Source organism: Neolamprologus brichardi, chromosome 11, assembly GCF_056152115.1.
Source record: "Neolamprologus brichardi isolate AB-2024 chromosome 11, ASM5615211v1, whole genome shotgun sequence".
NCBI lineage: Eukaryota > Metazoa > Chordata > Actinopteri > Cichliformes > Cichlidae > Neolamprologus > Neolamprologus brichardi.
In genome coordinates, this window is record NC_142114.1 from 8,438,333 (window position 1) to 8,448,562 (window position 10,230).

A 10,230-nucleotide genomic window follows, 5' to 3' on the forward strand; every position below is an offset into this window, starting at 1 on the left:
CAGAGATTATTCATAACCAGTGATTAAATGCAGAGTGGTGTGTAAGCACATAGAAGACAAAAAAAGGTGAACAAGAATAATTAACAAGTGCTTGAGAACACAATCAAGTTATAGCCTTAAACTTTAGCTTATTACACTTACCCTTTTTACAGAGCATATTCTAGGTGGCAGTTTGCAATTTTGTTTTTTTGTTGTTGTTTTTCCATTTTTTGCTCTCCTTTATTTACATTCCAATACTGCATGTCATTACCCTTTTGTCCTCTCGTGTCTGTCCTCTTTCTCCCTTTGCCTTCTCCCAGGCATCTCTGGTTCTGGGGCTCCAGTTACTGACCTTACTTGCCTTCCAGGTGTTGTTATTTTGCACGTTGTCTCCCTGTGGTCTTGTTTTGTCTCTTTCTTGGGTGCTGTTGAGTTTCTTTTTATCTAAGGTCTTTACTTCACAATGTAAAGTGCCCTGTGGTGACAGCTAATAAAACAGAGCTGAATAAAATATGTTGAAAAAACACACTAGAAGTAGTTTTCACTATTGCACTGCAACAGAAATTTTTCATTGTGAGGTTTTTCTATATTCCTGCATAACTCCCATGATATGCTGGGAGTTCTTCCAGGGTGCACCCTGCTTCTCACACTGTCAGTACCGAGGCTCCAACCCCACCTTGCAAATCTATACTCTCACATCTTGGAAAATAGCCTTGTTTTGTGCAATAGACACGCAGGCGTACCATTATTTTCTGACTACATAAATGTACTCAGGACCACTTTGCAGACTTCTTCCAAAGTTCTGCTTTTGAAACGTTAATGCAGAGGTGTGATGAAAATAAATATAAAGTGCAAAAGGAGTTTTATGGCAGGTCAAGTACAAACATTTCGTACTTCATACTACATTTTATGACAGTTCTACTGTGGTTCAGCAGTCAAGCAGCTTTCACCCATCAGACCTTGGAGAGTGAAAAATAATCCCTCTTTAAAAGTGACACTGAAATTATTGGGTGGCAGGGGTGGAAGAGAACCTTTCTGCACGTTGTGCTCCTGGCGGCTCAGAGATCATGATCACCTCTGGTGCTACACCAAGATATTTTAATGTTGCTCAAAAGCTCAAAAGCAGCAGCGCGTTGACAACTCTTGTTTAATTGCAGGTGATTATCATGTGAGTTATCCCATTATAAACAAAAGGAAACTGCACTGCGTGCACAACATATTAAACAGAAAAAAGGGAACACATATATAATATGTATATTTATATTTCATGTCACAGGGCGAGTGTGAGAGAGAGAAGGTCAGCGGCATGTCAGGAATGGAAGAAATGAGAAGCGTTCATTTGATGAACTTGTTAAAGGAGGCTGACGGTGGAAGGGAAAGATGTGTGAAGTCGAGCCCTTGTGTTAAGTGTGCGTGTGTGTGTACGTGTGTGTGTTTGATGTTAGAGTCTTGTAAAGGAGCAGCTGGAGTGGGCTGTCCCCTGAGAACCACCACAGCCCTCTAGTAAACCACACACACACACACATACACATACTGACACGCACAAATGCAGCCTTTAATAAAGCTATTGCTCGGTAAAACAGACCAGACTCGACCAATCCGAAGCTCTTTTAAGGCGAGAGTGACACGGTCATGCTCGCGTTCATATAGATTCAGGCAGTTAATGGGTCAGTACAGGACAGCCTTATTCCTCTGACCAGAAGGAGGGAAAAAAGAACACATAACCTAAAATGATGGTCTATTTTGAACATTTTGTTTTGTTTTCTTTAGGTGATGTGTGCAATTATAAGTATTTTGCCTGCATATGGTTCTACTGTAAAGCTGTGAATGTACTGTAGAACTCCCTCATCCAGATGTGGGGTTAGTAATACAAGCCACAGCAGGGGGACACCCAGTGATTGCTATGAAGTCAGTAGTTCAGTGAAACTCATTAGAAAAGTGGAACACCTGGAAGAACCTGAGAAACAGCAGACTGAGGTGCTTTTTTTCATGTGCACTGTATAAAGTCTTTAGTTTTTTACATGTATCAAATATACTGACAGTTCACATGGTTTGCATATTTTCTGTTTCGAATAATAAGGGACAGGTGCTCCGGTTAAAGCAACATGTTTTTCTGTTTATGGCACATCTCTGTTTAGACAAACATCAGCTGCAGACAGCGCTCGAAATTAGTCTGCACCACAAAAATCTCCTTATTTAAGGAAACCACCGTTCTTTGCACATTCACATGTCATCAGATATCCCTTTTTTTCCTTGATTGTTTGAATTATATTGGATGACATCATGCTGCAGCTGACTGGGAGCAAACACTCCTATTTTAGAGCTGTGGACTGTTTCCAGGGCGATGATATAACTTGGTCCAGATGAGCCCCTCCAAGGATTGTCTCATTATCACAAACGCCGCAGCTGCACACGACCACTGTTTATAGGAGTGACTGCGTGCACACGCTGCATGCGTATGTGCCTGTGACCATTTAAACTCTACTTGCAGTCAATTACCAGAAAATGACTTGTGCGGACAGTTTTCCCTCCGAAAAGCTAATTATAGGGTTTAGGTTAAAGTTAGGATTGGGGTTGGGATTGAAGGAAAGTCCTGGACTGAGATTGTTCCATGTGGAAGATGTGAAACCAGGGGCGTAGCCAAAGGGCTGCCAGGGTGGGACTGAACAGTGGACAAATCTGATGACTCCCCCTCGGGACTAACCCCAAACTATGGAGTCTATATAATATACATATTATTTTTTAGATTTATTGGTATCAAAATAATTGGTAGTGACATACAAACTGACAACAGCAAGAGAAAACTAAAATGTTCTAACAACAGTTTTTAACTTTCAAGTCATGTGCAGCATGCAAATGTATTATATGCATACACATTATAAAGACAAAGTTCCTGGCAGCATGCATAGCAGAGTTTTCCTGTCCAGTCTTCAATCAGGAGGAAGAGGAAGAGGAGGAGGTAATAGCAGAAGGAGTGTTTCCGACGGTAGCCCAGATCTGACAGGTTCCTTCACATCCGACTTCATTCAGCCTCATGCAGCGACTCTGCACATGGTAAAACTATCACAGGCACACACACATATGCACTCCCACACACTGTCTCGCTCTCACACACAGGAGACGCGCACGTTTCACTCAAGCTCAACCAGGAAATGGCTTTTATTCTGAATTCAAATAAAAAAAAGTGCAGCAAGACAGACGGAGAGACGTTTGGCTCGCAGCAGAAAATTTGTGCCATTGCTGTCTCGGATCAAGATTCCCAGCTGGGAATATCTGGATAGTAGAAATGAACAAGGTGTGCCTTTCTCTTCCTCACACAGCGAACCCTGGATTTCCAGAACCACTTTAAGCTGCACAAAGTGTTTCCATCGAAACAGCCGAATGAATGTTCTGAGTTGCCTGGAACTGATTGGAACACACTGACCAGCCACATGCAAACAATTTGCAAAAACCTGAATTGTGTAATATGAATGTAAAAAGCTAACTACCTCTCTCATGGTGTTGAGCTATGGTTAAAAATGGCTGCTGTGTTATCTTGGGAACTACAGTCAGCTGCCACTTTATCAGGTACACCTGTGCAGCTGTTCGTTAGCGCAAATATCCAGTCAGCCAATCACTTGACCTGCTGAAGTTCAAACCAAGGTCCTGAATCATGTTGGAAGGGGATTTAAGTGACTTTGATGGTGGCATGGTTTTTGGTGCCAGACAGGCTGGTTTGAGTGGTTCAGAAACTGCCGATCTGCTGGGATTTTCCCACACAACCATCTCTATGGTTTACAGAGAAAGGTCTGAAAAATAGAAAATATCCAGTGTGCAGCAGTTCCCTGGGTAAAAATGACTCTTCGAGCTGATGAGAAGGCAGCCACAAGTCAAATCAAAGTTTATTTCTATTGCACATCTAAACCGACTTCAGTTGACCAAAGTGCTACACACGTTATACAAAATGTACACTATACATGACAGTCACTACATTTACAATCAATATACACAAAAAAATCATTTAAAAAAGAGTAAATAAAACTGTGCTTGCATGATAACACACCCTGATCAACTACAACTGAAAGCAATGGTTGTCTGTGTTAGTACAGCGACAGGCTCGCGACTTGTCCAAGGTGGACCCCACCTCTCGTCCTATGGTAGCTGGGATAGGGTCCAGTCTCCCCGCTACCCTGTATTAGAGAAACGGATGAGAATGAATGGATGGACAGAATTTGGTGTCCATAACATGAAAGCGTGGATTTCTTGGTTCACATTGGCTCCTTAGTACCAACTGACCAGCAGGATAATAATAAAGGATTGCATTTATATAGCACTTTTCGGGACCCCTCAAAGCACTTTACAATACCACTATTCATTCACTATCACATTCACACACTGGTGGAGGCAAGCTATAGTTGTAGCCACAGCTGCCCTGGGGCCATATCGCGCCATCGGCCCCCCTGGCCAACACCAGTAGGCGGTAGGTGAAGTGTCTTGCCCAAGGACACAACGACTGGGACTGTCCGAGCCGGGGCTCGAACCAGCAATCTTGCGATTACAAGACGAACACCCAACTCTTGAGCCACGATCGCCCTGTAACAATGGGCCATGTCACAAAACTCACATCGCCTTAAACTGATTTCTTAACAATGTGTTCCCCGTACTCAGTTGGCCTCCACAGTCACCAGATCTCAATCCAACAAAGCATCTTTGGGATGTGGTGGAACAGGAGATTGTACAGCCGACAAATCTGCAGCACTTATGTGATGCTATCATATGAAGCTGAGAAATTTCCAGCTCCTTGTCAAGTCTGTGCCGTGAAGAATTAAGACAGGCCTGAGGGTAAAAGGTGTGTCCAACCCAATATAATTACTTGCTTTCTTCCCGAGAGGTAGATGAAAAGATTTTGCTCTCACGTCCGTGTGGTATAAAGGAAGCTACAACCAACAACTAGCAGAGTCGGCAAAAGTACAGACATTCTGTAGAAGTACAGATACCAGTCTCCAAAGGTTGATTCTGTTCATCTGACTGGGAAACCTGCAGTCAGCTGAGACTGAAGAAGTCACTTGGATGAGTGATGAAATGTTTGTCCCACTGAAACAGCTACGTCCAGATGAACAGAATCAACCTTTGGAGATTTACTTACCTGGATGATTGAGAATGCATCAAGATACAGATAGTAGTGTTAAAAAATACTCCAGTAAAAGTTGAAGTACTGATTCAGCTACCTTACTCAAGTAAAAGTTAAAAAGTAAAGGCTCTGAAATGTACTCAAAGTAAGAAAGTAAAATGTAGCTGCTTGGAGGAATTAGTGCAAAGCTAACTGAGCCTCATGCTTTTAGAACATTAGTAGACAGGAATACAAACTTTATTTTAGTCTAAAGTTTAAATCTAACTGTACTCAGCTTGACTCAGAAGAAGAATATATCTCTGTTTTTTGTTGCCTACATTGCAGAAGGTAACTTTGCCTCTAAACAGGAAATGAATAGTTTAAAGAGGGATTCAGCATTTAGTGGGACCCTAAAATTTGTAGTAATTTCTCAGTGTGGGAAAAAGAATCACAACACACAATTATTTCTAATCAGAGCTCCAATAGAGCTGATCTAAGCTACTGCTGCTCTGAGGTTTAAATATAACCTCTCTTCTTCCTCCCCTGTCTTTCTTATCTTTCTCCATCTCTGAGTGAAGTTAGCTCTCTTTCTTTTCTCTCTCTGTTAAGTACAGCAGCTGGACCTTTAGTCAGCAACAGACTTCACACAAACAGTTTTGTGTGTTCGCTTATGTTTCCTGAGCTGATAGAAACATTGCGTTTGAAATTACCTGAAACAACATGTTATTTCCTTTATTCTCGCTCGTGTTCTGTATAGCTAGCTAGATGCTGAAGTGCCACCATCACCACTTACTGGCACCTGCAGTTGTTCCGGTGTTGTGACAGATACACAAAATGCCAGCCCACTTTAACTCCTGAGTGTGGCACACGTCATCTCTTTTTATGTAACATCCCCTGGTGATTAATACGTGAACAGGACTACCTTTCATTTGTTACGGTTTAGGTTTAAATCGATTTGATATTTAAACGCTTGCAGTGATGAATTTACTCACTTTAAATGTGTTGAACCAAAAGTAACAAATCCGTTTTGAAAATGTAAGGAGTAGAAAGTACAAATATTTGTGTTAAAATGTAGAGAATATAAGTAAAAAGATGTAAAAAAAAAAAAAAAAAAGCTACTCAAGTAAAATACAGATACCTCAAAATTCTACTTAAGTACAATAACAAAGTATTTGTTCTTCGTTACTTCCCAACTCTGGCAACTAGTTTGCTGAAAATGGGTAAACAGCAAGCTTGCAGCTCTCTCTCACTAATAAACACAAACAAGCAGCACATTGCAACATGTACCGTTTCCAAGGCATCATCAGTCTGGAAATACTCGTGCTGAAATTTCAAGGGCACAAGTGGTTCAGACTTATTTCAGAGGCCGCAGGCCAAACACCAAAAAGTCATGTTTAATTTGTCTGAAATCTTCACAATAGGGACAGAGCTTCCTACTTCCATGATGTGTTAGCACTTTTTGTGAAGCTCCAAAAGTTGATTCTGTTTATCTGGACGTAGCGTTTTCAGTGGGAGGAACGTTTCGTCATTCATCCAAGTGACTTCTTCAGTCTCAGCTGACTGCAGGTTTCCCCAATCTTATAAACAGTACATTTGCATAATGACTGAAACCAGCCCACTGGTTCAGTCGGCTGGTTTCAGTCATTATGCAAATGTACTGTTTATATGATTTACTTACCTGGATGATTGGGAATGCATCAGGACGTTTTTGTGAAGCTGTTATAGACAGAACAGACATTGTGCCTGCTTTCAAGTTTTCAGTAACAAGTTTAAGTAACTGCTCCCCTTTGTTTGGGCCCCCAAAACATTCCAAAATGCTCACCGTGATACTGATCACCACCTCTATTCAGCTTCAAATTTACTTTACCATCCTCGATCAGCTTTCTGCACACAATTCCCTCAACATGAAGTTAAAACAACAATTTATTCTTATGCCACTAACCAAAAATGTGCACTTAACTCATCTAGTCTGGTCAAATGAAAACCTGATCTTAGTCAGCTTGGTTGGACAAGGCTCAAAAACAGATGTAATTTTGTCTGCTGCCACTAGACGGGGCGAGAGCCGGGAGGGGGTGGGGGGGACCAAACGCCTGCCCATAATAACCACCAGACATGACTCATTCAGCGTGGAATACCACAGCAGCCACAGACAGGTCTCTGGCAGACATGGAACAGAAATCCGACCCCACAGCAGAGTTTGTGAATGGGACCGGAATGAGCAAAACCAGGGTAAATTTAATAGGCCTTCAATAAGTTTCAAAGATTTAGGAGTTTTAAGAAATCACCAAGTGTTTGGTTTGGCTTTTTCCTTCTTTTTTTTGTTAAAAGTCAAGTGTGTGAACGAGTAAATTCTGTGTGTTTTATTGATAACATGAATGAGGTAGGCTAAGGAGAAAAGCTTTTCTGTTTCTCTTTTGTTCTTTTCTTTAATTCCCCATCGATTCAGTGATTCTCTTGGCTGAAATCCTGCTCATCAAGTCATCACTTAGAGCTCCTAAAAGACAGCGCAGGAACAACATATCACCTTGTCAGATATGATTGCAGCTCTGATCATCTTGCCCTGACTCCCCCTGCGGAGAGCACCACTCAATATGAAGACTAACACATGTTGGACAGTCGAATGATTATTTGCTTATGTGGAGTTCGTCCAAGGCTGGAGGGCCTGCAGAGCCAAGAGTCTAATCTGTGGGCATAAGGAAAAACATAGAAATAACATATTGGACAACTTAAAGTATGGCAGGGGAGCAAACTGTGAGCGGTCACATTACATGAACACAGCAGGCAGGAAGTGTTTTGCAACAGCGGAAAATCTTCAGGTCCAGTCTGACCACCAGACAGTCACACTTCATCTGGCCTGGAGGCTGCGGTCAGCGGATGGATATCTTCCCTACCGTCAGGGCAGGATACGCTGTCATGCATTTGTCTGTTGCTCCCGCTCACACTCTTTTCCATTTCTCTGACAAATGTAACACTTCTCTACTTTTCAGCCTCGTCCCCCCCCCTTTTCTCTTTTATATTCTGCTCAGCTTTCTCGGCCTCTCTAAGCTCCATCTTCTGTATATCCTTTATTTCTTTCTCTCCTTATGCCTTTGTCTTTATCCCCCCTTCTTCTGCTACCTTCCCTTCAAATTTTCTCATTCCTCCCTTTCTTGTCCTCTTTCTCTCTCTGTTTGTGGTCAGTCACACTTAATCTAGCTCCATCCATCTGTTTCTCTTCATTCATTTAGTCCCCTCTGTTTTCGATTAAGATTACATCAGGCTTTGACCTATTAGTGTGCCGTGATCCTTTTGAAGTCATTCTGTGGTTACAGGTTAAGCTCAAAGCCCACCAATCTTCTTACTCAACATAATACAGACAGTATTTGGAGGGGAGAGGAAAAAAATCAGTGTAGGTTCTAAAAACTTTTCAGCCAGCGACCAAAATGACTTTTTTACGCTGGGATCCAGGATCATTAAATCATACAAGACTTCTTGTCATGTGGAGGCTCAGTAGAGTGGGGTCCAACTCATAATCCAACCAAGCAATCTGTGAACTGGAGTATATTGTTCGTTTAACCTCATATCCTGAAGATTTTCATTATGTTCTCAAGGTAACTTTCCCAACCAGAGACATTCTGTTCCTGATTAAAGCTGCTTTTTAAAGTTGAGCTTTCCCACTAAACTTAGTGCAGATCCCTTGAACAAAATTCTCTTCTTAGGAACCCAAACTGGGAGCATATGGAGTGTCATTAACCTAACACTCCACCAATATATTTGTATTAATAAATGACAGCTATTCTCATTTTTCTGTGAAGCCCAACAAAAGCTAGACCTACAGATGCTGAAATCTTGCAGCGTATAAATTGGATATAATCGGACAGCATTCCCTTTGTTGCCCACCCGCCATCATTTTCATGATCAGCTGGCTAGAAAGCAAAATATCAAGCTTCATTTCCAGATGGTGATCAATATCATCTCTGAAACTTTGAACTTAAACCACCCCCCACCCCCCTCTTTATTCTACTCTATGCCCATGAATGAAGATTGACTTAAATGTTAAACTGTACATCATCATTACTCCTCGGTCAAAGCTGGGGTAAGTAGCCAATTGGCCGAGCCGTGACGCTAAACTGACATCTATTGGCCAAGCTGTGGCAGGCTAGGATGTTAAAGTCATTTAGACTCATCAGCCTAAGTGGACACAGTTGACTGAGAGGTCTCGTACCTCCCCACGTCTGGTTGTGGGTAGATTTCAGTGCCAACAATTCTCAATTAGAGCAGTGGATGAGAGGACATCTGGGCTGCTGAGTCAATGTCTACTTGACTAATGTATATTAATGTACGCCAACAGGCCTGGTCTTGTTTCATAAATGAACCGTGCATGCGCATCAGTCAATCGGGATGGTCAGAGTTCCACCAGTCTGTGACAATGTCAGTGTCATTTACACTGAAGTCAGTTAGATCAGTAATTCTGCATTTCTGCAGGATTAACATGCTGCATTGATCTTATTTCAACAAACTGGTTAAATATGTATCCATGGAAGGTGTTGCTCATACAGACAGCTCACACAGATTCATCACTATTCTTATTAGCTCTCCTTCTTCTTCTTTTCTCTAGAAATCTCTGATGAACTCATGGTAGATTACCTGCTCAACACAAAACATAAAGCTGGCAAAACTTACCATAGAGGTAGATTGGTAGATACCAAGATAAAAACTGGAAATAGTCTCAACTCTGTCTTAATATTTTTATTAATGAGCCATTTGTTTCTGTACATTGCTTTGAAGTGCACTTGCCAGCAGGAACAGCAGGAACTGAGGTGAAGGCTGAGGTTATACTTCATTGGTGACGCACATGGACAGCTGCAGATACCGCAGACGAGCTGTTCTTATTATACTGCTTTTTAGTCTGCTTGAAGGAAGTGTGTGCAGTTGGCCCTCACAGTGAAGTGGCCGCAACAAATTGGATAGTACATAGACAATTTATGTCACTTGGAACCAACTGGAGTCAACTCTTGGACCCAATCTCAGTTTTGTTCCCAGTGAAGAAAAAAGGTATAAGGTATAAAAACTGGTTCAGTAAAGCTTCTGGGATAAAAGCCTGACTCTTCTAACCCAGAAAGCATAGTAAACAGTTATTAGACTTATTTTATCCATTTTACATTGTAATTGCAGTACCATGT